The sequence below is a fragment of the Camelus dromedarius genome, chromosome 22, assembly GCF_036321535.1.
Source record: "Camelus dromedarius isolate mCamDro1 chromosome 22, mCamDro1.pat, whole genome shotgun sequence".
In the NCBI taxonomy this organism is placed as follows: Eukaryota; Metazoa; Chordata; class Mammalia; order Artiodactyla; family Camelidae; genus Camelus; species Camelus dromedarius.
Window position 1 is genome coordinate 18,269,602 of NC_087457.1, and position 26,605 is coordinate 18,296,206.

Here is a 26,605-nt window from a genome sequence, read left to right on the forward strand (position 1 = left end):
CCAAAGACACTCTACATAGTCAGAAATATGATTTCCAGTTGGCTCTATGGGATGCTGGTTTCAAAAGAGTTGTTCTTGTCTGTTGACCACATTGTCTCTTTGAAACAGCCTCTTCTTTTCTAGAATTTTTATATTTCCTCTTTTGGTAATTGACTTAGAAGGATAGTTCTATAACATAAATCAACCATGAAAAACAAATTACCCCTTGCCCGCATCCTCCCATTTCTTTTTTATCTCTAATGGTATTTTCTGTATGATGACTAACCCCGCCTGACGTAATTTATCACTTGATCTCCACAATGTACATTAGAAAATGTGTTCCACAGGCCCCAGTGTGCAGCCTTTCATGAGTGCCAGCTTGCTTTAGAAAACTGAAAAACCTCTCAGTGCAACAGAAATACCTAAAGCCTGGCCTTTTTGCTGAGGATATTAGAACCCGTGCTAATTACTTTATTAATCATCAGGTGAAACAGCAGTGCTTGTGTTATGGCAGCCATAAAATAAGTGCTTTTATGGCAAATGTAGTTAAAAAGAAATGACAGATTGGATTTATAGTACCCAGCAGTTAAAGAAAAGAGGGAAAAAAATCATGCAAAGCAGCAATTTTCTTTCTTTTGTTAAATGTTCATTAAATGTGTATCACTAAGAGCCATTTAACTCATTCCCTAGTGGGTCCATGTCCTAGGAGAACTTATTTTAGAATACAAATTAAAGCTTAAATTTTCCTTTATTTAAAAATACATATATATATAGTGAGTCAACATTTCATCTGAGAGGAAGGAGAGAAAAATGCAAACCCGGTGAAAGGAGGGATCTGGTGGCTAGAACCCAGGGGCCATGTTTGTGTTGCGGATTTGGGTGAGCTGTCGGCCTTGCCATTTGCAAGGGCAGCAGAATTTGGAGGATCTGGTCCAGACTGAAGCCCTATTGAAGCAGCCACTGTCTTGAAGACAAGGAGCACAATGACCAAGATTATCATTGAAGGAGATGTTTTCATATCCATTGCTAAAGCGAAACTTTGTCTTTTCTGTTCACTATTTCGTTTCCTTAAAGCTCCTTTTGTCTATAAGTAAATAAAAATAACCTTGTTTCCACAAATGTGTTTGCCTTTCACATGCCTAGCAATTGGGGAAAAAAAAGGATTCACTTTCTATTTCTGATTAAAGTCGCTCGCACGCCCGCGCGTGTGTGTGTGTGTGTGTGTGTGTGTGTGTGTGTTGGAAGGAAGGAAGGAAGTTAACATTTGTTGGGTGCTGACTACAGTCCATGCACTCTATAAAGCCTCTCCCTCTCCCTTAATACTCAGAACAGCTCTGGGTTTTAGCATAGCATCGTCCCATGTTGGCACGACAAAACTGAGGCTCTCACGGAAAATATTCTTTCTCTGAAAGTAACACTGAGTGGCAGGTCTGGAATTCTGATGCGGAACTGCCAGATTCCAAAATCCATACTTTTGCCTTATGCCAGGATGTTTACAACTGAAATATGAAACAATATTGAGTACTGAGTGCTGAATGGTTTTACAATAAGCAGAATGGTGAGGTATGTATAATTATTCCCACTTTTCAGGTGGACATTCAAAGAAAGTAAGTTAGTAATAAAGTAAGTTAGCCCAAGGTCACACAGTTAGTGTCTTTATTATGTTCGGTTTTTAAAAAAATTTACTTCTTATTGAAGTATAGTTGATTTATAATGTTGTGTTAGTGTCTGATATATAGCATACTGATTCAGTTATACATACATACATATATTCTTCTTCATTATAGGTTATTACAAGATATTAAATATTATTCCCTGTGCTATACAGTAGGACCTTGTTGTTTATCTATTTTATATATAGTAGTTTATATCTGCTAATCCCAAACTCCTAATTTATCCCTCCCCTCCTCCCGCCTTTCCCCTTTGGAAACCATAAGTTTGTTTTCTATGTCTGTGAGCCTGTTTCTGTTTTGTAAATAAGTACATTTGTATCATTTTTTTAGATTCCACATATAAGTGATATCATAATATGATATTTGTCTTCCTCTATCTGACTTATTTCACTTAGTGATCGTCTCTGGGTCCAACCACGTTGCTGCAAATAGCATTATTCATTCTTTTTGTGGCTGAGTAGTATTCCATTGTATAAATATACCACAACTTCTTTATCCATTCACCTGTCAATGGACATTTAGGTTACTTCCATGTCTTGGCTCTTACAAATAGTGCTGCTATGAACATTGGGGTGCATGACTTTTTGAATCAGAGTTTTCTCTAGATAAAAGCTTTTTAGATGATGTTTTAGTAAAGTGAGGCCCCTGTGTCCAATTATTGATTAATAGGGGAGGAAAAAAGTGACCTCGACCTACCTCTTGTTAGGAATTAGCGTATCTTTCTGGTGAGCAGCGGGACACTTCAAGGGGCTGTGAGAGATTTTCAACACCGTGGGCAGATATTCAACACCAGGCAAGGGGTTGGGGAGAGGGGGTAGATGAGGGTGGGGCACGTGTGTGTGTTCAAGAAGCAGCAGAAAACAGAGTATCCAATGGACCTGCCGCCCCCTGGCTGTGTGACCACAGGCCAGTCACTTTCCCTTTCTGGGCCCCAGTTTTCTCATCTTTAAAATAAGGAGATTGGAGTAGGTCATCTCCAGGGCTGCTACTGGCTTGAAAATTTAAGGTTTTATGACTGTGAATCTTCCACTTCCATCTCCTCCATGGCCTCCATTTAAGTCATTCTGGAGATCACAGGCTTCCATAGTACCCTGAGCTGCTTTTCTCAAAACAGCTCAGAACTCATTTATCAGCTGGTTAGAAAGAAGATTGGTATTGAGGCACACTTCAGGCCCTGTGCGTCTTTCCTCAGCTGTAAGGTCCGGGCATGTGGGAACCCAAGGGCTGCACGCTCAGCATATCTGCCTCAACTGACAACCGCCTGCGGCAAGGACTCATCTGTTAGGTTGCATCACTGTAAATGCATGTGAATGAGAAACTTCCCCTGTGACTCAGAACCTGCCAGAGACCCCCAGCCATGAGCCATGTTCCCAGGAGACTGGCACCACTTTTCTTGTCCCTGCCGGCAAAGTTGTTCTGCAGATCATGGCCGAGTTCATTACTAGAACAATACAAAGAAACCAGCAGTTAATTACATACTAAAGAAGCTCCTTCACATCAACCCCTACTCAGCCCTCTTTTTCATGCCCTCTGAAAAGACATAATCATCCATTATAGTCATCACCAGCTTTGTTACTTTTTGTGCTTCTAATTGGCACTCTTCTTTTAGACAATGAGGTATCGCAGAAAATATACTCATTGAGGAGCTAGCAGCCTGGTGTTCTAGTTCTGGGTCTATTAATACTTTAGTGTGTAACCGTTTACCTCTTAGGGTCTCAGCTGTCCAGTCAAACAAGGAGGTTGGGGTAGACCTGTCTAAGGCCTGCTCCTGTTGGATATTCTGTTATGCTCTCCCATGATGGGCCCAGAAGGATGCTGATTATCGTGGGAGATCTGGAAATGTAATCATGTGCTCTAGTCTTGGCTCTGAGAAAGCACTCAGAGTTGAGGAGGCCAGGTGAAAACAGAGGAGTACATCGTTATGTGGCACACTGTTTCTGTCTCCAAGGGAGACAGAAATTTATAGTGGTGGAGGCTGGTTTGTGGGCTGGAGCAGAGGGCAGAGGCCATCCTGATGAGAGCAGAAGGTTTCATACTGGGCACAGAAGGTTTCATACTGAAAGGAGGGAAGAAGTCAGACTAACAAGGATCTCAAATGCGTGGGAGTTTGGACTTCAATGGCAATAAGGGACCAGTGTAAACATTGATTAGTGGAATTGTAGCATGAGATAGACTCCTTTGAAGAGATATCAGTTAGGAATTTAGCTGCACTAGCCATAGTGGTCTAAACACAGTGAGTGGATTTCAGAAGGTAACAGGTGCTGGTGTTGGTTTAGCATTTAGGTGATGGCAGGATTATTTCTGCAGTTTTCTTGGCCTTTCCCTCATGGTTGCAAAATAGCTGATGTAGCTCCTGCTCATGTCTCCAGATATAACAAAAAGGCGAATGTAGGAAGGTTTGTAGCAGTTGAATCTTTCTCTTTATATCACAAAATACTTTCCTATAAGCCCCCAAGCCCACCTCCTTCCCAAATAAAACTAGACTCCTGTTTCTGTCTTGAGGGGCATAGTTTGATCACATGACTACCCTAGCTGCAAGGAGGCTTTCTGACCTCTATGGAAGCCATCCCCAACCCCACTTTCCCTTGCAGCCTCCTGCTATACATCCATTCTGCATTAAATTTTTTTGGGGGGTGTGGTTTGCAGTTAACTATGAGCAACTTAAGAAACTTCTCACCTTTGTATCTCAAGTATTTGGCACTGTGCTGGGTTCACAGTGATGCTTCATTCATAACTGTGAGAGTGAAGTGAGCTAGTATGGCTGTGCAGGTGGGCTCCCTGCCTCTATGAGTTTTCTCAACCAACCAGATGTCTGATGTGTTAGCCAGAATTTTTTTCACTATTATGGCCCTATGCCAGCATATTTCACAGAAGCCATTAAAAGATACATTCTTAGGTTTGTGCTTATAAAACTTTATTGTCTTAGCCCATTTATTATTACCCATTTGAAGCTTAAGCCCTGAATTGTAGTCTCAGTTGCATTACTGTATGTACCTGCTGTTGGCAAGCCCCGAGTGACAGATTCAATTACTTTACTGGCCCGGACAGCCTCTGTCAATGGTAGATGATTGTTTGTAGTGGGTTTTGCTCTTTCCTGAATGACTATAACAAATTTCTTAGCTTGCTTGAATAATTATTTTGCTTCATCCATAAATTTTCTTTATCTTAGGAGAACTTATGCTATTAAAGAGAAGGAAACTCTGGATTTCTATTTCTAGACAAGTTTATTTAAGAGACTTCCCTCCCCACCCCCCTGCTGCTTTGTTCCCCTTTATCTTGACAAGTTTCTGTGGTATAAATCTGCTCATTTTTACTAACCATTACTGCAGGCTGAATTCTTCTCTATAAACCCAGAATTTTGTAATCTGGGGGCAAAATACATTGCTGATGTAATTCTTTTCTTCTTGGTCTATAAGAATAGTCTTTCTTGTTGTAGGGTTATGATGAGTTCTTGTATTTAAGTCTTTATTATTGTAGATGCTTTTTCTAAGACTATAATGGACCATTTAGTTTTACCTATCAAAGCCTTGATGTTTCACCTATTTCTCAATGAGTTAAGTATTTTCTCCATGTGTGAATTGAATCTTTACTACAGATTTCTCCCATTGATCTAGTACTAAAATACACATTTCCTTATGCCTAGAGCCTTATGGATTGTTATTACAGTATGCAAAGATTATTCACACATTCTAATATGCATATTAATCTCGCTATGATAGGGAACTGGTCCCTGCAGAGCTGTTCCTCATTAAGGAACATTTTAACCTCATATGCTTTCTAAATTGATGACTCAGATATGGCCACTGCCCCATACCTGCTGTCTCCTTGCTGGAAGTCTCAGGAATTGTCAGCAAATACTGTACAGTTGTGGATTTCTGAGAGGGAGCATGTAAGAAAATAACATTGACCCTTGTGAGATTGGGCTGTTTACAGAACAGCTTTGGTGGTTCAAGCCTCTGGATGCCCTGGGGGTGAAGGGGGGCTGTCATAGAAGCCTCCTGTGTCGCTGATGGTGGTGTTCAGAGATGGCAGGCAAGGAAGGGAGAGGCCCCAGGAGAAGCACACCCTCCCAAGCATTCATGTAAATTCTCCCTCGCTGGAGGCTGGATCCATTTCTGCCTGGCAACCAAGCCATTCTGACATACAACTCCAGCACAGAATTCCAAGTTCCTTTGTGCTCAGGGAACAATGATTTGGGTGAGCTGGGGCTTATCCACCATTGTGCTGTGGCAATCACAGCTCTCTGTCTCTCAGTGAATCAAGGGAACACTTACGGTTTCCTGAATGGGATTCATTTACCTGATGGCGGAGCTGCGTTGTCAGGCAGTGTGAAGGGGCAGACTGGAGGATCCCCGTGTCTGGCAGTCTCCCATGTGATTTCTTCGTGTTTGCCCTCTACAGGGGCCATGGGTAGAGACTGGACGGCAACCCCTCCCCTTCCCATCCTGCTCACAGACCACACAGGCAGAGATACCCCTTGGTGGTTGGCCCTCCAGATGGAACTATCTTAATTTCAAAATGTCCTTATGCAAAGAGCCCGGAACTTGCAGTTTTAACCCCCGAGTGGCAGTCTTGTTTTGACAGTTGGAGCCGGATGGTCACATCTGTAAAAAAATAGTATCTGCCAGACTTAGAGGAATATGCATGAAATCATTGAGATAGGTTATAAAGTCAGCTTCTGATAGCCTCCATCTAGAAATGTTATGCCTTAAAAAATGCTCCTGGGGGAGGAGTGGGTAGAATGGAGAGTGGTATATTTACTACAGTTACTCCTTTGTTGGGAAATTTGTAAGTGGGCTACTCTGGATCCAAATAGGGGTCATTTAGTGTGCACGCGTACTATTGCTCAAAGATTGTAATGTGCCAGTTTCCGTGATCAGCCCCCACCACTCCAGACAAGGCATATAGCACTTAATAGGTTTTTGCTATTCTTTGTGCCTCTTCTCTGTTCCTAAGGCTTTAAGAGCGTGGGTACCAATATATCAAGTTCAGGGGGAAAGGAGGTAAAGAGGAGATAATTAATGTGTAGTGAACACCTGTGATGTGTTAGGCTTCACACACGTCATCTTATTTAATCTGCGCATACTTGAGGTGATACCATCTGCACTTTAGAACCGAAGACACCACAGTTCAGACAGTTCCGGCAATGGTCCCCATTAGAGACAGAGCTGGGTCTCCTGGAACACAAACCCCTCACACTGTATAGAACCCCACATTGCCTGAAAAGATAAGGCATTTAATTCAGTGATTTAGTTCATTTGTATATATCAACTTGTATATTGCTGTACTTTAGATAATGACACTTTATTGGGATCATCTCTAAACTGCATCCCACAAATACTGAAAAAAATCCAAATACTCAAACTTGGACAGTTTATTCATAGTCCTTAGCTTCTAAGAACTCTCTGGGACTTCTAGCTCATTCCATTTATTAATGTAACATGGAGCTTCTACAATTGGGCAGATAATAGGGACACCACAGGCCCTACTGATTTCAGGCCACACAACCTGCACCTGCTTCCTCAGAAGAATAGGCTTAAGAACAAAACATTCCCTGGATCTACCTAGTGGTGGCATTCAGGGTGCAGGTAGGTGGGATGAGAGTGAGATCTCCAGGCTCTTTCGGGGACGAAGCTAAGGTGTTACAGTGGGAAACAAGTAGGTACCACCTGTGTTCATCTTGGAGTTCCTTCCCCAGACTTGGCTCTGTCTCGCCTCTCTGTCTGGTCTGGGTATCCATTCACCATGGCTCACCTCACCCAAGCTGCACCTAAGGGTATTATATTTCCATCAGATTACATCACCAACTCAGCCCCTATCCACTGATGCAATCAGCAAGTAATTAGGCATCAACAGTCTGGTTAATGATAACATTAGGGTCTTGGGTTTAGAACAGACCTTTCTCCTGTGCTATTTTCATCCGTAATTATCTGTCTGGGTTAATCTTTAGAGGGGCCAACCCTGGACTGTAAACTGTAACAAACACGTCTCTATCCATCCTGCATCCATAGATGTCATCTCAGGAGTACTCTGGGAGGCGCAGGCCAGTGTGAGGATGGCGTTCTGTGCAGAGTTTGACTGTCAAAATGTGGGGTAAATACTAGAGCTTGATGCTACCCGACATTGCCGATTGAGCGGGGCCATATGGCAGGGCTGTCATCATTAATAACAGCAGCTGGGCTGGGTGTAAAATGGTATCGTGTGCAGCGATATGGGGGCAGGGAATCCGAACTACGTCATGGGACCCATGGGGAAAAGAGCAACAGAAATGGAGTCAGAGTGGGCGCTTAACCCTTTCTCCCTCACGCGAGGCCCGGCCGAGAGTGGAAGTGGACTCCTTGTGGTTATAACATGGCTGGCTTTCTCTTTCCTTTGTGATGGTGGCCTCTGCTTTCCTGAGAAAAGATGTGGACCCCAGCCCCCATGCTCTGGTGGGTGGCATCCATCGGAGGGTGGGTTGTCAGGCCTAGATGTGGTAGAAGAGCCACAAAAGTCTTAAGATGGGACCCTGAATGAAGGCACAGAAGCAGAGCATAGGCCGCGGTCCACATCCTAAAGTGTTAGCATCTCAGAGTTCCTGAGTACCTTGCCTTGGGGCAGGTGTATCTCCAAGGGGAGGTCAGGGCTCAGGGCAAGTTGAACTGTGGGCTCTTCCACATTCCTCAGCATATTTTTACCTCTCCAGAATCTGGCTAAAATGAGCTGCCTGATACAGGAAAAGAAGTAGCTGAATTGGAGCTGTCATAAAAAGGCACGTGGAGCCAGGAAAGTATGTGTGGAGAGAGGAGGTGGGGATTTTTGTGCCTAAGAGCCAGCTCCAGGCCCACCTGCATTGCCTTGGCAACGGTGATGGGGATAGAATTTATAGGTTCAATTTTATTTGAGTCCTGTAGGTCTTTTTAAATACCTGCTGGCTCCTCCACCTACCTGCCACTTCCCTGAGTCACTGCACAGGGCTCTGGGGGATGCTCCCCCCCTGGTCTGAGCCTTGGCAGAGACTCAGAGAATGCAGAGTAGGGTGTAGGGGCTGAGGAACTGCTTTTTCAGTGTTTCGGTTTGGTCCCTAGAATGTCAAGGGTCTGGATGGAAAAGTAACGCTTTGAAATGTTGCTATTTAAATTCCTTTCTTGCTCCTAAAGCATGACCATCTGAAGGCGTTTCCTACATAGCTCAGGGAGGTATCAGGGAATCAGAAGTCACAATGACAGCCACACACTCTACCTTATTCATGCTGCCACTTTAGGTGAGCCTTCTCTCACTGGTCACCTCCTCTAAATGCAGGCACCAGACTACCTGGCCACAGAGGGCCCTTCTAGCTCCAGCATTTTGTGGACCTCAGTCAGGCTTCTCTTTGGCTAAGCATGGCCAGTTTAAAAGCACAGCACCTGTCCCACTTTCCATTGCCAAGAATTTGCGGAACCAAGCTAAGCAAGCTGTCTTGTCAGCGCCAGCCAGGACTCAAATTTGGTGCCAAAACCCAGAATAAACTAAACGCAGGGCTCAGCTCCCAACTTACACTTTTAAAAAACTGAACTTAGAAACCAAGAACCAAATGTGTATTTTTTAAAAATAAAGCAAGCCACTTTTTGAACTACTAGTTAGAACCAGACTGGTTCTTTATATTTTTGAAAAGTATTTAATTTGAACACCAAAATATCCTCTGGAGTGATTCAAAAAGATATTTCCATCAGTTTTGGTCTTTGGTTAAAAACAGACAAGCGAGCAAGCAAGCGTACAGATTGAAAAAAGCTCTCTGACATTTAGGATGAGATTGTGCTTGGAAAAAAAGAAAAAGGAGTTTTTAGTGTATTTTCATCGAGCCAACCTTCTATAACTAATTGGGAAAATATTGGCGACCTCCACTCTCCCAAATTACCATGGGTCCACCACGGATCACCTCTCTGTTACCAGACCACAATATCCAGTTGCTTCTATAGCTCTTCCTTCTCTGCTCAGATTATTATTTTTGGAGGATTTAGGGAACCACCAGCTCCCTAATAAAGACACTGATTGGGAATAACGAGGATTTTCTGAGGAACTTGGTTTGTCCAAAGCTCAGATGGATGACCTTTGCTTGGGAAGCTGGTCCCTGCGACTTGCAGGGCAATAGGGGGACTTGCCGGTGGCTGTAGTGCTTGTGATCTGGAGCGCACATCCGATGCAGTTGGGGCATTTTACCAATGACATGGATTTGACACATGGACCGTTTCCTAAGTGATGACACGTGGGCCATTCTGCTGTAAGTAAGCAAATCCCTGGAGAAATAAATGACGTCAATTCAGTGCTAAGTGGGCTGATTTGTTTGTGTGGTGCTTCTGAATGTCAGGGAATCCTTCCTGTCCAGAGTCCCCTTATTTGAACGTTTCTTCTGGCTGTGATCTTCTTGGACTTTCTTCTTATCTCCAGTCTGTCCCTGGTAAGGGCACTGGATCTTGGGGCTTGGTATATTCCTTAGCTTGGGGGGATGTTCTTTGAGGGTAAATATTACCTCCTAGTTTATATCTTGTCACAGTACCTGCTTAAGACGTGGGCGTGTAGCCTCAATAAAGGCTGGATATAATTGCTGGGGTTGATTTCCAAAGTGACCCCCTTTCCCCAGGAAGCATTCTTTGACCAACCACAAGTCTGAGTGGGATCCTCTCTCTGAGACGCCTTGTCACTTCCCCAGCATAGCACCAAGTGTAGGTAACTCTTGACTCCATCTTCTCTGCCTGCCTGAACCTCGTGACTTAAAGAGCTGGGTCTGGCTTATTGGCTGCTATGTTTTCAGGGCCTCGTGTGGGGCGTGGCAGAGAGAAGTTTCTCTTGGAGGATTTGCACCTCTTTCGAGAGCTTTCTCATGACGTTGTCATGCTTGAAGTCATGGAGGCTCTTATTATTGGTCCCATTTTAAAGCTATTTAACATGCCCATGGCTAAGAGTTCACGCTTACTGAACTCTAAATTGTGTGTAGTGCTATCATGTGTGAATGATTTTTTAAAGTTAGTTTTTTCTTCCATCAAAGTTATACATGTGCATAGTTTAAAAAGTCAAATTATCTTCCAAAGTTTGTTAGGGAAAACATCAGGCCCCACTCTTCCCAAATATTCCATTCCCCAGAGATAGTTATTCACTCTTTTAATGAATGTTTTTGGGTGTCAGCCTCCATAGCTTTACATAATGTGCTTATATTGCCACATAAGGTATCAGGACTTCCTCTGCGAAGTAATTTGCCCTCAAGACACAGACACAGACACACACTTTTCTGGACCTCCTATACTTTCAATATGGTTATACTATCATTTTGATTGATGTAATAGTTGTCTTTGTTTTATGAATGTATAAATGCTGTGCACTACTCAGCCATGAAGTAAACTATGATTACTTTCCTTTGCTGCACAGCTCTTCTACTTTCCTGGAGTTCATAATTAGCTTGGGTTTTTGTGTGTGTGCATGGGTGTACACTTAACACTCTGTGACTTATCACTTTGTCAACCTCAGACTCTCCCTCCCCCAGGTGCGAATCTCTCAAGACTTTCAAACGCATTAGATATTCCTTTAATTTCATGTTTAAGACATTTAAATCTCTTTCCTTGGTCTTATTTTGCAAGGTGAGGGATAAGAATTACTTTAGCTTTTTTCCTGAGTGTTCCATGAGGCCAAACCAGTTTGTAAAGGCTCCCAGACCTATATTTCTAGATAAGAATTGGTCCAAGTTCAGATAGTCTTCTTTCATTGTTGAAATACCTTTTTTGGTTCACCATCCTCTAACAGCTGCTAGAACTTCCCAGTGTAAGACTTACTGCAAAAACAGAAAAATAAGTCTTACAGGTTTACAAGCTGTACACGTAAAAGCAGGTGTATCCTGCCTGCTCCAGCCTCCTATCAGCCCACATATACCTCATCTTTTTATTCTAAATAAGTCAGAGCTAAATTGAGAATTAAAATCCTCTGATGTATGCGTCAGATTTGAGGTACCTGCTACTGCTGTTGAGGAATGACATTCTGGTTTGATTAGGAGGCAAAAGGCCTTATGCCTCTACCTTAGTGCTATTTCTGTCTAGAATGTGTGGGATCACTCTGGGAACCACAGTATTCAGTACCCTTCCCACAGTCCTCTCCAAGATGAGGATTAAATGGATTTCAGCTTAGAATCTCAGGAGGCAAAGTGGCACCCCTAGGAAGCCTAACCGAACGGGATCCTAAAGGCTAGAACTGGAGAGCTGGGTCCATATGTCTGTCTTTGAGACTCAGGTTGTTATCTTCATTTCCAAACCACCCAGGCCAATGAGGAGCCAGGTGCAGCCTTCTTGCTTCTGAATTAGTCAGCTCACTGTCTAAGATAAACAACTTAGGTTTCAAGACTGGTGTCTGGCCCCATTTATATCCTACCCTTATTTTTCTATCTGTCCTTCCCTCCTTCCTTCTACCCCTCTTCCTTTCTCTCCTTCCCCTCCCCTTCTCCCCTCCCCCTCTCCCTTCTCCTCCTCATTGTCTCTCTGTCACTCTCTGTCTCTGTTTCTTTCTTCCTTTCACCTAAGAGAGAGTGGGTATGGGGATAAAATTATAATCCTGGGTTCACATCCCTGCTTGCCTGTAGGATCTGGAGAAATCGGCATAGACTCTTAAACCATTTCTTCATCTATATTATGAAGATACTGAGACTACCTAGTGGTTATGAGGGATAAACGAATTGTGCATGAGAAAAGCTCAGAGTAGGGCTTGGGGTATACTAATTGCAGAATAAATAACTTCATAATAATAATAATGTCTTGACAGTTTCAACCCCCCAATTCAATGCTGCTTAAAAGAGGTTCCTGCATTCTAGGAAGTTTTGGCAATATTTATACTATGGCTCCATCTTTCAGGTCTTTGGAATATTTGAATGGAATAAACTATTAGTTTGGTTTAGAGAATATTTTTATCCAGTTTTATTATGACTTAATTATGTTAGTAACTATACAGGTTTTATTTGGGTTCATCTTTTGGATTTATAAGGAATATAAGATTGGGGTTCAGTTCGGGCTTTTTATCCTAGTGCTTTAGTTGGAATCTTGGATTCAAAGCTTAGGGTGTACAAGTGGCTCTGATAGGAGTCCTAGTTTCTGTCTTGGGCCAGAACAGAACATCCAAAGCTTGTGATATGACAGCCTTCTGCCTCTTGCAACAAGATACTGTCCAAGTTAAATGGCACAGAAAGAATTTGATGTGTCTGTCACCTAATCACATAGTATCTTTATTATCTGGAAAAAAACCAGTCCATGGGCCCAGTGCAAAAGAGCCTCTTAACATGGTGTCTCTGCGGGATTGCATCTCTTGCTTACTGGCTTGAGTAGCTGCAGGAGCTGAAACGCAGGGTGATGGGAAGGAAGCATTTCACAGACTTTTATCTGGAACAGTACAGCTTAGGTTAGCATCTCAGCTGCTGTACGTTGTCTGAGGTCACACATCTGGGTGCTCTGTGAGCTTTGATCCCAATGAAGCATTGGAGGCCATTCAAGGTGTTTAATTAGAGAGAGGTGAGTGTTGTCAAGACAACCTCCTTTTGATTCATTCACAGAATGGAAGTTGGAGAATATAAGAAAGAGCCAGAAATAATGGTTGAACTGGAACTAGCCACATCTAGCTAGTTCAGGAAATCTGGGCACTTAAAGGAAACAGGGATGAGAACATATACAATCAGGTATAGCTGGTGTCTGCAGTTTCTTTCCTGGGTTTGATCTGAAGAAATAGTTTGGCTAGGAGAATATTTTAATATTCCTATTTCACTCTGCAATGTCACAAATTGGCACTGTTGCTATGACAGTTTGCAGAGAACACTCCATCTAAATCTCTTCTATGTAAAATCATGAACATGTGATAGCTGACTTTTCCCAGAAGATTTTAATGGCCTCTGCTGGGTGCAGTACCCAATGTGGTCTGTATCTACATTTTAAAAAAATCTCAAGTATAATTGACACATAATGTTATAGTAGTTTCAGGTGTACAACATAGTGACATATAGATGGTGAAGTCTAGTTACCATCTGTCCCCATTGAAAGTTCTTGCTATCTGTGCCTATATTTTGATTACTTATTCATTTATTTATTTAGCCATTTATTCAACAGATATGTATTGAGTATTTCCTGTGCGCTAGGTTCTGTGCCCACATGAAGCTTTTGTCTAATGATTTGTTGTTGAAGGCAGTTCTGGCATTGTGTGCTCCAAGCACAGGCAGGAAGGATGAATGGGTACCTGGGGAGCCCAAAAGACCCCATGTGAGGGAGGCAGCCTCCCAAGAGAGAAGATTCTAAGGCACCTGTGGCTCTTCCCCAGACAGCCCACCAGGAACCAAGCACTGTTGTTCTCCCAAGAAACACCTCTCTAACTCCGCTTTCTCTGGAGCCACGGCTTCTACCTGGGGCAGGTCTTTTATCAACTTCTGGACAGATTTTTTTTTTAACATTTTTTATTGATTTATAATAATTTTACAATGTTGTGTCAAATTCCAGTGTTCAGCACAATTTTTCAGTTATTCATGGACATATACACACTCATTGTCACATTTTTTTCTCTGTGAGTTATCATAACGTTTTGTGTATATTTCCCTGTGCTATACAGTGTAGTCTATTCTACAATTTTGAAATCCCAGTCTATCCCTTCCCACCCTCCACCCCCCTGGTAACCACAAGTCTGTATTCTCTGTCTGTGAGTCTATTTCTGTCCTTTATTTACGCTTTGTTTTTGTTTGTTTGTTTTTGTTTTTTAGATTCCACATATGAGTGATCTCATATGGTATTTTTCTTTCTCTTTCTGGCTTACTTCACTTAGAATGACATTCTCCAGGAGCATCCATGTTGCTGCAAATGGCATTATGTTGTCGGTTTTTATGGCTGAGTAGTATTCCATTGTATAAATATACCACATCTTCTTTATCCAGTCACCTGTTGATGGACATTTAGGCTGTTTCCATGTTTTGGCTATTGTAAATAGTACTGCTATGAACATTGGGGTGCAGGTGTCATCCTGAAGTAGATTTCCTTGTGGATACAAGCCCAGGAGTGGGATTCCTGGGTCATATTGGACAGATTTATTTTTCCTATTTTGTAATTTGCTTTATTCACTTAATGTATCATGAATATTTTCTCACATTGCCAGCTAGTATTTAACAATATCATTTTTTATTGAAGTATAGTTGGTTTACAATATTGTGTTAATTTCTGGTTTATAGCATAGTGATTCAGTTATATATGTATATAATATATACATACATATATTCCTTTTCATATTTTTTTATTATAGGCTATTACAAGATATTGAATATAGTTCCCTGTGCTATTCAGTAGAAATTTGTTGTTTATTTTATCTATAGATGTTAATATCTGCATATCTCAAACTTCCAATTTATCCCTTCCTACCCTCTTTCCCTCCTGATAACAATGTTTGTTTTCTGTGTTTGTGAGTCTGTTTCTGTTTTGTAAATAAGTTCGTTTCTTTCTCTTTCTGACTTACTTCACTTAGGATGATCATCTCCAGGCCCATCCATGTTGCTGCAAATGGCTGGACAGATTGTTGAAAAAGCCTCCTACTGGATCTTTCTGGCTCCCAACCCTAACCCACCTAAATCATCCTGTGTGGTCCTGACCAACAAATTGTCTTTAAACGTGATTTCCCCAAGAACCTACAGGAGCTTCAATCCAAACCTCTCAGCTTGACTTTCAAAGTCATTGTCCACCTGACTCCAGTGAACACATCTGATTTTCTCCTCCTATTTAGTTGCCATTCCCAACAGGTTCATTTCCTCATTGTGTCTAGAATGTACCTCCCAGATCTTGGTTGAGTGGTCCAGCCTGCTCCGGATGCCCTCGTTTCCCCCCCTCTACCTACCTGCATTGCTGGCCCCAAGCCACCATCCCCATACGATACCCATCTCTCAAGCCCCAGGGGAGCTTCCTGCTTATGGTGGCGACTGCTAGCTATTCTCCAACCTTTATTCTCTCCTCCTCCACAGTAATAAATGTTTAGCCAGGAACATGGCTTCCCAGGACAAAGACCACATGCCCCATTCTCTCTTCTAGCAACTCTTGGTCAAATGAGCATGATCAGCCACGAGCAAGTTTGTGCAAGTTGGGGAGCATATTCTTCAAGAGAAGGGCATGCTCTTTCCTAGCCCTTGCTGGGGCTGGGATTGGACAGGGTGTGAGCTGTGTGGACTGGATAGGTGTACAGTCAGATGGCAGAACCCCAAGGAGGGAAGGAGTCTCGGTCCCCAACAGTATGAAGATGTCGTACAAACTCTATAACTGATCAGCTCTGGATACTTACACTTAGACCCACAAGGAAGAAAAACTTCTGACTTGTTTAAACTTTTTTAAAATTTGAGTTTCTGTTATAGCAGCAGAACTGCACACCTCCTCCAAGAAGCCTTCCTGGTTCTCCCCTTCTTTAAACTCTCACCATAACCACAAAGTCTGGTGCATATTGGTTTTAACTTTATTTCCTTATTCATTTGCTCTTACTGGCCAGGCTACTTGAGAACAGAGACCATGAATTAGACCTGGACACTGGCACAGGTAAAAGAACACTGAGCTAGAAGTTAGAAGACCTAGGTTCTAGCCTGTCATGATTAACAATGTATATTTGGGTGCATTTAATCTTTCTGAGCCTCAGTGTTCTCAACTGCTTAAGGGGAAATGAAAATTGTGTCTCTCATGAGACAGGAGATGTGAAAATATTTTTTAAACCACAGAGTAATGTACAATACCAAGATGGCGGTACTGTTCTGATTTGGCATTGATTAACATGCTGTGTATGCAGTGGAGACTCAGGGTGAAGATGGGGTTCAGGGTCAGTTCCACCAGGAATGTCCATGGACAGCTGTCTGCTAATCCCCAATGGTCAGTAGTAAAAATGACCTCTTGATAAATTACTAATTATTGAAATAACGATGGAATACTTCATAACAGGAATACATTTTTAACAATTCATGGGAAACCTTGGCAGTATGGAACATGTTGAGTTATCTCAGCACCTGCTGTACAGATAAGGGGTCAGGTTAGAGACCCATCCTGGACTGTGTAGATTCATTTTGGCAAGTTACTGACCTGACACTGTAGAGCCCTGTACAGAGATGTGTGGCTATTTCGGGGGAGGGTGATGGATTTACAGAGAACAAGTGTACATGGTTACCTACCATTTACTCAGTACCTCAAACATTTCTCCTCCATGGAAAAGCAACCGCCCACCTTTGTTGCAGCTCTTCAAAGGTTAAGAGGAGTATTATTCTTCCAAGCCCCTCCACAGCAGTTATCCCTAGTGAACTAGGGTTTTTTAATGGCCTTTCACAATAATTAGAAATTTAATTAACCTCTCTGCTTTGCTCAGAGCTGTGCTTCTCATTACCTTTCCCTAGGCCTGTTTCTGAGTCAAGAGCTATTTCTGGGCCTTCCCTTTCCAATTACAAAGTCCTGTTGCTGCTTAATTTAGCCTGGCACAGCTGTAAAGAGAGCAACTCTCCTGCTCAGCAGCCTCCAATGACTCCCTGCTGACCACGGAATTAAGCACAAACTCCTTGGCCTGGCATTTGGGCTTTCCATGGCCCGGCCCTAGAACACCCTCAAATCTCATCTCTACCCTTCCCGGACTTGAACTTTATGACTTGATGTTTCTCAACAGGCTTTTATCTTCCTGCCTTGGGCCTTTTGCTGCCGCTGCTCCTTCTGCCTGAACAATTGGCCACGTCCGTCATACACCTGCCCCTTCTGAATCCTCCTTCTTCCAGGAAGCCTTTCCTGATGGCTTCCTCGCCACCCTAGTCACCATGGGTTGGGATGTTTTCCCTTCTGGATTTGCACAGAAATTTCCACATAATCCCATCTTGTAGAATAGTTATTGTGCATGCATCTTATTCTTTCCCTTTGCATTAGACATTTTATTTATTTAATTTTTAAATTGCAGTATAGTTGATGTACAATATTATATAAGCTTCATGTGTGCAACATAGTGATTCTGTAATTTTTAAAGGTTATATTCCATTGATAGTTATTATAAAATGTTGGCTCTGTTCCCCGTGTTGTACAGTATATCCTCATAGCTTATTTATTTTATCCTTTGCATTACAGATTTTAAGAGAAGGAAATACCTTACCCATCTTTGTATCCTTTAGCACTTAAAACATTACCCTGATAACTACAACAACCATTTCTGAGTTTCTGCTTTGTGCTTGATGCCTTAAATAAACTCTAATTCTCAGATTCACCAGGCGACATTAGGAAGCGAATCTCAGACAGGTTAAGTGACTTCCTCAAATCCACAGCCAGGAAGCTCGTATTGTATTGTGCTATGCAAGGGGATGGGCACACCTGCACTTGTCATGAGCAGATATCTTCTGCTACCACTGACCATCATTTTGAGAATGTGGGCCACATTTTCCAGTGGAGAATATTGGCAAATGTTCTGAACCTCTGGTCAAGTGTAAGTTCCGATCCTTAGTAATCGCCATGACCTGTGATGATTTTACCAGGTCTCCCATCTTGGTGTGGTGGCTTGCCAAGCAGTCCCCATCACCCTGGAGTTGGGACCTGCTGACCTAATCTCAGGATCTTTGAGCTCTGCTCACATCACTGGTCGTCTTGCTCCAGTTCCTTGGTGGATTATGAAACTTTTTCAGCAGCTTATGCTTGGAAATTGAGGCCTCTCCCTGGAGGTCTCTTTACTCTCTGGGATGACTTCTTTACCCTCTACCTTGGGAAAGAGAGAAGATGCTTAACATCCCAGTCCAACATCCCATGGTCCTAACTCCCTGAAAAGCTGCTGGAAGGGAGAAAGAGGAGTGTTGAGCTCAGCTCAGGGTTACCAGTTCAGTGAATGTCTACATGTGTGGGGAGAGCTGGGGAAGAGAACTGGGAAGCACCCACAGGACAGGCTTGGTTACCAGTGGTCAGAGGAGGGGCTGGGGCTGTGGGCATGTGGAGGTGAGGGAGGGAATGATGTGTCTCGCCTGTTTGACTGACAGCCACATTTCCTTTCTCCATGCCGTCCCTTCTTTCTAGGTGAAAATGTGCCTTCTTTGCACCTGGGGAACAGAGAAATTGAGATTGCCACTTGGGGTGACCTACTTTTCCAACTTTTTATGCCCAGCTTTATCATTTATGGTCTCTTACCACCCATTTATCCAATTCTCTCCCTCCCCTCCACCAGAGTGGGATCATAATGGGCCTTGGATGCTGCAAATGACCCCAAGAAAGCCTTTGGCGTCTCTGTGTTTTTCCAAATTATGCAGTGGCTGGTGAGTCACTCGATGCTGGTTGTGATCCAGCCGCTGAGCGGACTTGGCTGCAAGGTCAAGGACTCCTGCAGTGGCTGGTTGTGATCTTCTTGGGAATCATCTGGGGCTGATGCAAAACCAGTGAGAACTTCCCCTTTCAGGTGAACTCTAGATTGGATTTAGCCCAATCCCTTCCTAGAGGAAGGGCTAGAATCCAGTCATCACAGAGTAGTATCATGTTGACACTTGTCTTCACCTGCTCTTCTCCCCCTCCTTTCTCCTGTGCCCCTTCTTCCTTTGTATCTTCTATTTCTATTTCTCCTTGGCTTAATCTCCTGTCTTTCCAGAATGTCCATGCCTCCTTTCTGCCAACCCTCAGTGCAGTGTCTCTGTTTCCTCCCCTGCATTCCAATCCTCCTACGTTCTCCAGTGTTCCCCACACGGTGTGCCAAGCCTAGGTTGGATCTGCAGGACGCTGAAAGAGAAAGTGTGGTCTCTGTCTTGAAGGAACTACGAACTAGTGGAGGAAAGAATAGTGCTGTATAAAACACGAAAACTGAAGCCAATAGAGACTTTATTTCTTCTTTTCTCTCATCTTATTCCTTTGCACCATCTTAGGAGTCAAGACGTTTCCCTTTCTAAATGTGGGCAAGAAAGGCGCTGGCATTCTGCAGCATCATTTCCTGATACCGTGGGTGGACTTTCTGTTACCAGAGAGGTTGGTCTCAAATTTGCATCTTACTTCCTTTTATGTTAAAAGAAATATATTTGTAATAGCAATATGTGATCGTCATAGAAAGTCTTGAAAATGCAGGGAAGTATATAAAAAAGTAAAAAATCATTCATAATTCCCTGTCATAGAGATAACCACTGTTAACATTTTCATATGCTGTTTTCCTTCTAGGCTTTCACTCTCATATTTTCTTGTTTTTACATAATTGGGATTATACTATGTATGCAATATTGTGTTCTGCCTTTTTCACTTAATACGATGTGTGAGCAATTTCTCATATCATTAAATAATATTTGCAAACGTCATATACTAAACTATGGGTATACTATGATTCATTGAACTCTTCTCCCATGTGGATTGCTTAGGCTGTTTCTAAATTTGTATCATTACAAATAATGCTATAAGGGACTTTTTGGTATAAAATTCCTTTCCTCAAGCACTAATGTCTTCTTTGGGAAAGGTTCCTAGAAGGGACATGACTGAACCAGAAATGTGAACTTTAAAGATACTTGGTTGCTTTCCCCAAAAGATGAATATGTGCATATTTCCACCTGCAGATGAGAGAGGGCACCTGCCTGGAACAGCGGGCACTCCCACTTTTTGGCATGGCAAAGGTGACTGAATCTTCCAGGCATCAACTAGGTACCATAACTGGAAATCTGGCTGGAAACTTCTTGCCTAATAGAGAGCCCACGACTGGTCCTGCTACCAGTTATGTAGTCAGGAGTTATTCAATTTCATATTTCCTTTTTAATTGAAAAAATGTAAATAGGCTTTATTTGGGGAACAGTTTCAGATTCACAGCAGAACTGAACAGAAAGGATGATAGTTCCCAAGTTCTCTCTGTTCTCACATACGCACAACATCCCCCACTATTAACATCCCACACCACGATGGGACATTTGCTACAACTGGTATCATTACCATTCCAAAGTCCATAGTTTATGTCAGGGTTCACTCTTGGTGTAGTACAAAGACTCTCTCTTTGACTAAACTTTAGTTTAGCGCAGAGGAGCCCACTTTTTGACCAGGATTTGACCTTGGCCCCTGTCCCGTCCTTGCCAACCCTGTGTCACTCAGGCTCAGCAAGAATCCTGCTAAGTCAGTTTAGCAAGAATCCCTCACCCTTGATATCTAATCAAATTCCTCATATTCCCACCCTTGAAAGCTCTCTGATCACCCTGGCTCGCCTTCATCAAGAATCTTATTAAGCCAGTTTAACAAGAATCTCTACCCTTGATGTCTCCTCTTAGTAATTTTTTCTGTTCACTGACCTCACTCTGCTCATTGGCCATAAATCCCCAGCTGTCCTTTTTGTATTTGGAGTTGACTTCTCTCTCCTATTGTGGTAGTCTTGACATTTATTATAATAATCCTGAATAAAATCTTCCTTACCATTTAAGCAAGTGCTAGGATAATTTTTTCTTTAATAGCACATTCAATGGGTTTTGACAAATGTATGACATATGCTACCCTGATAGCATCATACAGAATAGTTTCACTGCCTTTAAGAATCCTCTGTGCTCTGACTGTTCACCCCTCTGTCCCCTGGCAACCACTGAATATTTCTTTTTTATGAATTCCATGTCTTTAGAGATGTCCTGGTCCTGGATATGCTGTGGGAGTTAGGAAGGCTTGTGATCATACTTTGGCCTAAGAAGTGAATGGGAGCAGGGAGCTTTCCTCCCTCCCAGGAATGGAGAATAATGATGTCCATTGGAACTCTGACCTCAGGAAGATCATAGGCAACAGGGACAATGGGGAAAGACCAGGATGAGATGACCAGAGTGGAAGAAAGCAAGGCAACAGTTCCCAAGCCCTGGTGACATAATCCTGTGAAACTCAGAAAAAACTAGGGAGACTTGAGAAAAGGAGACTTAGGGCAAGTTTTTATGAAAACTTAACCAATTCCATCAAAACCATTTGTTGAGCAATCCTACCTTTCCCTACTGATTTTGGATACCATCTTCTAAACTAATTAAATTTTACACATTAAGGTTTACATCTAATGCATCTATTCTCTTCAAGTGACTTGTCTGTTCTAGAGCCAGTATCATGCTGCTTTACATATTATAACTTTAAAATATATTTTAATGCCTGATAGGGCTAGTGTCCCCCTCACTGCTTTTATTTTGTCAAAATTTTCTTCAATGTTTGTACACATTTATTTTTGCAAATGACCTTTAGAACTGCCTTGTTACATTCCAAAAGAATGCCCCTTGATATTTTAATTATAACTGGGGAAGGATTGGTGTTGTAAAAAATTCAGTTTTCCTTTTTACAAACCACTGGGCCATGTTCATCAATTGAAGATGAGCAATCTGCTGGGAGGATTTCAAAGCTCAGGTTCTAATTCTTGGAAGTCTGTATGACAAGGAAGTGTAAGCAAATGAAAAAGTGTAGAAGAAACAGTTTTCTCTCTACTGTGTTTTTCTTGTATAGCACTGAATTCTCAGAGACTGTGTCCTCCTCTTCTTAATGCTTTCCCCACAGCCATCCTCTCTCCCCTCCCTGCCAGGGCCCCACCACACACAATGGGGGAAATAAGGGGGGCCCAAATAAAGATAGCTCTTGTTAATTACAAAACGATCACTGAGTTCAGTGAGGCAGGTGAAGGCTTGAACACTTAGTTCTTCACGGTTTGCAGCATTATGTCCCCCAGACTGATGCTTTTCACTGAAAGCAGAAGCTTGTCATGAAACTGGTGGGTCTCTTGGGCTTGTCATGGTCATGATCACAGTTGCTGAGAATCACCTATTATTGGGACGTAGCCCTGCCTTGTATCTGCTAGGGCTGTTGTTCTGCCATGGAAAATGGAAACTGTACTCCTGAATTGGAGGATGAGAATCATTGCTGGTACAGCTGTTGGCATCCAGGCTTAGACTTCTTTCTTTGAGCTGGATGGTAACAAATGGTGGAACGTTGAGATAATATAGCGTTGTAGGTTACTGCATTATCATGAAACATGTGGCCTTCTTCTCTGCTTCCTGTCTGTTTTTCCTTATCTTTTCTCTGTATTATTCCAATAAATATTAATGGTTCCTTGTTCACATTTTCTTCTGATCATAGACTTCCTGGCCTTTAAGTTACCCTAGATTGTCCAGTGTTATTAAGGAACCTCTAGCCTTTTTGCATAGCATTTGATGGGACTTTGGTTATTGTACGAAGTTTCAGTTGCCTTGATCCAGGAAACAGACAGAGGGAGATACACTCCTGAGAAGATGTAGAGTGGTACCCTAACAAGAAAGAGACTTCTTGAACAGGGGCATAAACTTGATTCTGCCCACCTAGAAAAGGAGATAAGTTACATGACGTTATCTCAGTGTCAGTCATGAGACATAGAAACAGGAAAGAAGAGTCCAGTATAGCTTGAATCAAGATGGCATGTGGTACCTGCCACACCATGGGAGGAGGACAGAGAATAGCTCGGGAGAGCTGCTCAGTTCCAACTCCTGTGCCTTGGGTCCGGCTAGCTTAGATGCAGCTTTGTTTCCACACTTGGGAAAACTGATGAGGAAAAAGCACACTCCAACAACTTTGATTTTGAAATCATTGACCCTTTCTGCCTGCCAAGAAGCTTTAGCACTACAGGAATAAGTTAGGAAGCAGCTTGGTAGAGAATTTCAGGCTAATATTCCCATGACCCTGCCTAGAAAATTATAAACAAATCATATACATAGACAAATATATGCTTATAGGTACACAATATACCCCAAAGCCCTCTTTTCTTTTGTTTGCTCAATATGGTGACTCATAGTTATAGCTTTTTTACTGTGTTCTCTGATAATAACTGACATCAACTGATAATAATAGCTGACATCAATTAATACTTCAAAATCCTCACAATGATCCAGTAAGTTAGGTTTCATAGTAGGATTATCTCTGTCCCTATCGAGAAAGAAATGCACGGTGAGGTGAGTCAACTTGTTGTGGTTCCATGGCGTATGTATGAGTGGCAGAGAGACGATTTGCAACCAGGCTCTTTGACCCCAGAGTCCTCACCCTTAACTCCTGACCCCTAGTCCTGCCTTTCTTTTGTAAGGATTTTGCAACTATCCCACTTGAACCTGTGTGTTTCGTAGGTCTCCCTTGGGGGGAGGCAGAGGGAGATGGCCATTACTGGAGTCTTAGTATTCACATTCTTGCTGCTCTCCCTGAGCTGTCTGCTCACTCACTCCCAAACTCCAAAAGAATGTACTTTAGCTTGAACAGGCTGTAGCATTCCAGCCTTATTCAACGCAGTGCATCAGTTTTCCACTTTGCTGTTTGATGTGCAGGATGTGCTGTTTGATGTGATCTGGACAGGGGCTGCAGACTGAGGTGACATCTCATTCATCTGAAGATGCTAAGACTTGACATCTTATTTGCCATCGTGAGAAGTATTTGAAAGGGGGAAAGAAGAAGATTGACTGATTGCTGACAACCTTAGATTGATGAGTGAACAAGGGCTGCAGGAGGCACCTAGAAATTCAGGCTCTGCCTCTTTTCCATCAATTTTGCCTTCTCCTGGATTTTAAGACCCTTAAGTAAATAGAACATACTCACTACCTATAACAAATGACAGGAGAACACTTTTCCATTATGTCAGGACTTCCATTCCATTGTTTTAGTTGTAAAATATACATAACATAAAATTTACCATTTTAAACATTTTGTAAGTGTACAGATTGGTGGCATTAAGTAAATTCTGTTCTGCTACCATCACTGATACCCATTTCCAGAACTTTTCATCATCCCAAACTCTGCAAACAGTAACTTCCTAGTCCCTCCTCCCACCAGACACTGGTAATCTCTATTCTACTTTCTGTCTCTTTGAATTTGCCCATTCTAGGTCCTCATATAAGTGGATTTACCTAATATTTGTCCTTTTTGTTTCTGACATTTAACTTAATATCTTCAACATTCATCCATGTTGTAGCATGTGACACAATTTCATTCCCTTTTGAGGCTGAGTAACATTCCATTTGTATGTATCACATTTTGTTTATGCATTCATCTGTTGATGGACATTTGGGTTGTTTCTACCTTTTGACTATTGGGAATAATGCTGCTATGAACATTGATTGTCTGTTTGAGTTCCTTCTTTCAATTCTTTTGGATATGTACCTACAAGTGGAATGGCTGGATCATGTTCTAATTCTGTGCTTAAATTTTTGGGGAACCACAAAGTATTTTTTCATAGTGACTGCACCATTTTACATTCCTACCAGCAATGTATAAGTGTTCCAATTTCTCCACATCCTCACCAACCCTTCTTAGTTTTCATTTTGTTTTGTTTTGTTTTTATAATGGCCATCCTAATGGATGTGAAGTGGTATCTCATTGTGGTTTTGATTTGCATTTTCCTAATGGCTAGTGATGTTGAGCATCTTTTTGTGTGCATATTGTCCATTTGTATATTTTCTTTGAAAAAACGTCTAGTTAAGTCTTATGTTTGTTTTTAAATTTTTTGTTTGTTTTTGAGCTGCAGTAGTTCTTTATATATTCTGGATATTAATTCCTTATCAGGTATATGATTTGCAAATATTTTCTCCGATTCTGTGTGTTGCCTTTTCACTCTCTTGATAGTGTCCTTTGATACACAAAAGTTTATAATTTTGATAAAGTCCAAGTTGTCTATTTTTTTTTCTGCCTATGCTTTTGGTATCATATCCAATAAATGATTTCCAAATGCAATGTCATGAAGCTTTTACTCTTTACTTCTGAGAGTTTTATTGTTTTAGTTCTTTGTTCTATTTTGAGTTAATTTTTGTATATAGTATAAGGTAAGGCTCTTCTTTCCCCATTGAATGGTCTTAACACCTTTTTGGAGAATCAGCTGACCACATATACAAGGGTTTCTATTTTAGTTTTGAGCATGAGTTGGCTTGGAAGAATTAGTGTCTGATAGTGCTGAAAAAATGATTACTTAGAGCAGAAAGTAGATTTTCTTGGGTAGATTTTTTTTTTCAGTCTATTTACTCTGAATAAGGATATCCCTAACATACTTTTATCCATTCGTTTTTGATATTTATTTATCAATGGTACTATCATTTTCCGTTTAAATCCTTTAACACCCTGCAAGGTGACCTATGACTTCTTCACTAAATAATCCTGAAATTTTCAGATGAGCGCTTGGAAGGGTCTAGGATTTTTGGAAGCCTGTGACCTCGGACTGTAGAGGAGAAGGAGGCCTTAAGTAGATAACATCTTTGTCTATTGGGAGCTGGCACGAAATGGCGCTGCTGGAATTGTAATTTCTATGATATTGGTATCATGATGATTGTATATACCTTTATTCCTTGGGGGCATCTTTTGGGCATCTGAAAACCCATGTTTATTATACTTTAAATTCTTCAAATTATGTACACAAATGCTGTCTCGTATGGTTTTCATGATCACCCTATGAAGTAAGCCAGTTAGATCTCTCTCTCTCTCTCTCTTGCTTTCTTGCTCTATCTATCTATCTACCTACCTACCTACCTACCTACCTACCTACCTACCTATCTCTCTATTAAATCATGCTTAAAGCTCACAGCCAGTCAGTGGAGGACTTGGAACATGAGTTCTGACTTCTGACCCTCAGGTTTTTCTTTTACAACACACAGCCCGAAAATGACACCTGCTCTTCTAAATTAAGTCATTTCTAGAAATAAAATATTGGTGGATTAGACACAGTCTTCTCCCCCATGATTATGGAAAGATGAGTGTCAGGCAGAATGGTAAAGATGTATCCTAAATGACTAAATGCACTATTTCTCAGTACAATCCCATGATAAGTGGCAGGTCAAGAGCTAGCTGAAGAAAACTTTAGCCGTGGAGAAGGAAAGACCTCTGGCTCTGACCTGCCCACGAGGAGAATTCTGGTTTTATAGGGAGGCGGCAGGAGGTGGGATGATCATTCTCGTGCATCATGTCACATGCTAAAGGCAGAAGGTTCCCCTTGAGAACAACTCTCTCATTTTGCAGGTAAATAAACCAGGGTCTAGGGAAGGAAGTGATTTCCTCATGGTCAGG

General features: G+C 42.0%; 1 long non-coding RNA gene across 2 annotated transcripts in view; it reads left to right on the forward strand.

The window, feature by feature from the left end:
• Positions 1-26,605, forward strand: part of LOC105095792 (uncharacterized) — a 249,117-nt gene that overhangs the window by 19,923 nt on the left and 202,589 nt on the right. For both annotated transcript variants that reach the window (XR_010377330.1, XR_837780.3), the window contains exon 2: positions 19,495-19,594. This is a non-coding gene — a long non-coding RNA (uncharacterized LOC105095792). The remainder of the gene's footprint in view (positions 1-19,494; positions 19,595-26,605) is intronic.